Below are 5,000 nucleotides of genomic sequence, written 5' to 3'. Positions count from 1 at the left end.
TTCATTCTCTCTCTCTCTCTCTATATATATATATAGATATAAGTTTATTAAATTCTCAACCTCGGATAATGCATTTCGCGTGCTCTGATTGGTTTATTTAATCTCGGTTATCAGATCATGTACCTTAGTTTAACCTTATATGGTAAAAGATTGCTCTAATCGTTGCTAAGCTAAATTTATTTTTTCCGGTAAGCGAAATTTCTCTCTGAATAAAGCTCTGAAAGTTTGGATCAATTTCAACGTCTAGAAGTACTCGAAAAGGCAAGAAATGTCTTTGTGATGAGCCTACAGTGTACGTCTTCATCAATTTTTTTCGATTTCGCTCGGATTTTCTCGCTTGTTTTTGCCCCTATTTCGTACTTTCAAATTTTTGGACTTTAAGGAATTTAATAAGATAATTATTCCATTCTCGCTTGTTGGATATGAAATTGTTTATAGCCAACTCGGCGCTACGTGTCTCGTTGGCTATTTACCATCTCATTTCCAATGCTTCCCTGCTAGCAGAGGTCTCTTTTCTTTTGCGTTGGCTGGGTTGACGAGTACAGGAGAAGAGACCTCTGCCATGGGTCGAAACTCCCTCTGATCCAACAGCCGTCCACAATCTTGGACGACACTCTTCAAACCGCATGCCCCATGATATGTTTGCTGACTGTGACTTGAGACCACTGTGTCCCACGCATGCCTTTACAGTAATTCCGCTGTTGTTTAAGTGAGCCCACACAATATGAAGTATGGTGTAAGGATTCGGTCGCTAAGTAACCGCCGTGCATGCTCAACACAGTGAATTTCGACCCATGGCAGAGGTCTCTTTTCCCGTACTCGTCAATCCAGAAAAAAAAAAGAGACCTCTGCTAGCAGGGAAACCTAGTGCGCGCTCATGGAATAATTGTTAAATATACCTGCTACTTAGCTATTGAGAAAAGAAAAATTACAACATGTTTTGCCATTTTTCGTAATGAATAGATTCTGTTGGATTCTTTTTTTGCAATCAAAAATTCTAGTTTTCGAGTTTCGGTTATTTTGGCCTTCATTAAGGATAAAGATGGCTTGATCTTTTTAGAACGGCATAAATAAATGGCGTATTTCCCAAGAATGATGATATGATTCAGCAAACAATTCCCTGGGGGGTTGTTATCGGAAATAGGATTCTATTAGTGTAGAGAATACGATTTAGGATTTTGTATTGAAAGGCTCTCGTTCTGGTGGCAAGAGCGACTCTACCCGGTAATTGATAAATATTTTTCCGGTCTGTAACACCAGAAATATTATATAAGTAATTAAAATTAGATTGGGCAGTAGTAGGAATCTAGATTCGTTTGACCAGGGTAGAAAAAGGTGATTTTGAAGTTATTCCAGTTATGTCTCAGTCTGATCTTTTCAGTGCTCAGTTTCAGCCCGCGGTTCTTGCACAGCTCTAGGAAGGCCACAAGGTTATCATCGCTTCGTCTTGCGTTTCTCCATAGCCCACAACCGCAAAGTCATCTGCAATCACTCCGACGTTCGGCATGCCCTCTATTAACTCGTGCATCCTGCGCTGCAACACCTCAGGCGCAGAGCAAATACCAAAAGACATTCTCTTCCATCGGTATCTGCCAAAGGGTGTATTGAATGTTGTCAAATATGATGACTCGTGATCGAGCTCAATGTACCAAAACCCGTTCTTGACATCTAGCTTAGTGAAGATCTTGCCCCATGGAGGCGCATGGCCACATCCTCTATGGTAGGAAGGGGGTAGTGCTCAGTAATAGCTCGCGGACTTTGGCATCACGTATACCAAAAATGAGTCGGTCACGCAGGATCTCATCGGTTGTGATCGAGTGAAAATCACAATTCTCAGCCAATTTTCGGAGTTCAGTCTTGTACTGATCGTACGATTCACCGGGTTCTTGAGCCCGCTTGTTATAGCTATAGCGCTTGAAGGGTATGTTTTTGCAAGGCTAGCAGTACACCGCAAATTTCTCCAACACAGGTGTTATTTTTTGTTTGCTTTCCTCGCTCTCCCACTCTGTGAAGGTTGAATACGTCTCTTGCTTATTCGCCAATAATAATCAGTAATGTAGCCACCTGTACTTTCTCAGCCTTTTTGTTAAGTTCAGTCACAAGCGAGTAATTGTCCCAAGCGAGGCGCAACTTTTTCCATTTTTCTGCCACGTTAGCATCATGAATTTCGAGCGCCGAGGGCGGCGGTAAACTGAAACCTGCGGCCATTTATCGCTTTATTATTCAAATCTTGAGAGGGTCTCTACGTCCAGGTTCGTTTCACCACTCCTGCCACCATATGCATGTAATAAGAAGATCGAGACAACAGGAGTTCCGTAAGAGTGGAGGTTTCCCAAGGTTTATTGGACACGATTGATCACTGATCAAAACTTGGAACTTAAGATCAAGTTGTAATCACAATCTTTATGCCGTCGCGTAGGGCATATTGTTACACTCTTGATTGTTTGTTTGATTGCTTGATTGATTGTTCCAGATAATCTCATTTAAAACGTCCTGTTTTGTAGCTATGATATCATGATGACCAAGCTTCAAGACATGCTTTATGAAAAATTGGTAATTTGCAGGATGGGCGCGATGGATTGAAATTGCACTGAAGCAGAAAACTAGTTCCTTCGTTCTTAAGATAATGAGACAAGAAAACTTTCCAAGGGCTAACATTATCATCTAACGATAAAATGATTTGGAACTGGACCATATATGAACTGCGGATATGAAATCAAGTGAAGCTATGATCTTTGCAGATATGAACGCAATTTTTGCAATTGCGCGTAGAGAAGACTGAAAACTTCAGGACTTCAACGGATTGCGTTCACAACTGCGAAGATCATCGCTTCATTTGATTTGATGTGCGCAGTTCATATATGATCCAATTCATCATATATGATCGTTGATCCATTCCTTACGGGAACATTAGAACCCACAAATGACCAGCTCCCAACGTCAGTTTCTTCATAGCTCAGTTGGTTAGAGCGTCGCACCGGTATCGCGAGGTCACGGGTTCAAACCCCGTTGAACTCCTGAATTTTTCAGGCTTCTCTACGCAATTGCAAAAATTGCGTTCACATCTGCGAAGATCATAGCTTCACTTGATTATCATGTAAATACCTTTTAAGGAATGTTTGGAAGCTTTAAATGGTATGTCAGGAAACTAATTGGGAATGTGAGTGAAAAACTAGCACTTAGTATGGACAAGTGGCATAAATATATCTGTTCTTCAAGTGTCAGAAAAGTCAATCAGTGAAACGTTTTAAACGCAGCAACCACATACACAAAGAGCTCTAAACTAATGAATTTTAATTTCAAATTTTTGCACAGGCGTTTACCAGCTAACAGCCATGTACAAAATAGGGATTAAAGTGGTTGGAAACTGTACTTATAGAGGATATAGTTATTCCCAGAAAACCGTAAATTTCGGAAGATGACTGGAGAAAAATGTGCCTTGTTACCATTTTTCAAACACAAAAACGAAAGACGATCATGAAAGCTCTGAATACATATGTAAATATAATATGTTTTTTAAAAGAACGTTTCGTCCTTTATATTTAATGCAGTTCATGCGAACTGATAGCTTAGAAACGAAGTTGGAAGAACTAGATGCTGATATGGATTGCTTTTGACATTAAATGAAAGGAAAACTTGACGATTTAAACGGAAAGGTTGTGGAATGGAGAAGTCTTTGGAAGAAGCGTAGGCTAGAATAGACGGACTTTCTGAAGATCTTCAAGTCCATAAGAAGGTCAATGAATAACAACAATGTGAGATTGACGCGCTCCGAAGTCAACTAAAGAAGACCGAGTCGATTCTAAGCACATGCAGAGACACAAAACAGACAAGTCGTGAGAACTTGAAGTTCATGAAATTGTGAACACAAAATACATACCTTGATTTAGGGAGATCTTGGTATGGACAATACAAATATCAGCTTTCATCCCGTTCAGAGAATCGGAAAGCCTTCGGATGTTAGGATGCGACCAATTATTGCCAGGTTTGTGTGTCGAAAAGACAGGGAGTTAGTATGGTCAAGGAAAAATAAATTTCAAAGTCCCGCACCCTCAAAGATGTTTACATGACACAGGATTATGCAAGAGCCATTCAAAAAGAACGTCGTACTCTAGTTAAAGCAATGGAAAAGGCCAAGGATCTCACTTATGTCCAGGTTTGACCCTAATTAGATGCACGCCCAATTTCGACATCCAATACGAAGTGTCCCTTTAAGTCTAAGCGTTTGCTACCTATTTTCAACAACAAGGTAAGCGTAAAGGTTAGCGTTATTTTTAGCTTTGGGTAAATGCAGCAGTTTATCTTTACTTAAAAAGCACCATTTGGGGTACACTTTGTGACGTAAATTTTCTGTATTCCGAGACACGATTGATGTTGAAGTTGGCGAGAAGAGCAAGGGTACACTTATTGAAATCCGCGTGCATCTAATTAGGGTCAAACCTTGACATATCTCAAGGATCTTGGAGTTAACTGTAAGGTGATCGATCGACATCTTCTAGTTGGTCAGGAAAAATACAATGTTAATTCCATACCGGATCAATTTAAAGTAAATCACAAGGAGTCAGAGACAAGTGAATAAGGCTGGTTTCAACCTTATGATTCGCGCTGTATTTAGTTATTTCTTTTTTATGTCTTTGTTCCCTTACACTAAACAATAATATTTAAATTAAGGCATTGAAAAAAGAAAACAGTGTTAAACCATGTAGTTAAATTGTGGATGTCAACAATGGGCTAAGATTTGCATTTCACGGCTTACTTAACAGTAGCATTCCATCGAGACCAGGAAGGTTTTTTTCGTATGTGCGTGTGTAGGTTTGTGTTTATGTTAATCCGTGTCGTATTTGTTGCTCGTTTACTACGGTCTGTATACCAAAGGCTCAGTTTGCGTCCTATATTTTGTCACGGTGCGTCTATGAAAAGCCTTTGTCTACGGAAAAAGTTTAAGGTCTTGGTAAAGGAAAATGAGGTGTCCGCGGAAAAATGAAATTGTCACGCCGCTT

General features: G+C 39.9%; 1 pseudogene; it reads right to left on the bottom strand.

Annotated features, from left to right (window-relative positions):
- Positions 1-1,715: 1,715 nt before the first annotated feature.
- Positions 1,716-2,208, bottom strand: LOC138017791 (uncharacterized; annotated as a pseudogene).
- Positions 2,209-5,000: the final 2,792 nt, after the last annotated feature.

This window comes from Montipora capricornis, chromosome 9 (genome assembly GCF_036669925.1).
Source record: "Montipora capricornis isolate CH-2021 chromosome 9, ASM3666992v2, whole genome shotgun sequence".
Lineage (NCBI taxonomy): Eukaryota > Metazoa > Cnidaria > Anthozoa > Scleractinia > Acroporidae > Montipora > Montipora capricornis.
Note: the sequence above shows the minus strand (reverse complement) of the source record. Positions and strands in the feature narration are given on the sequence as shown.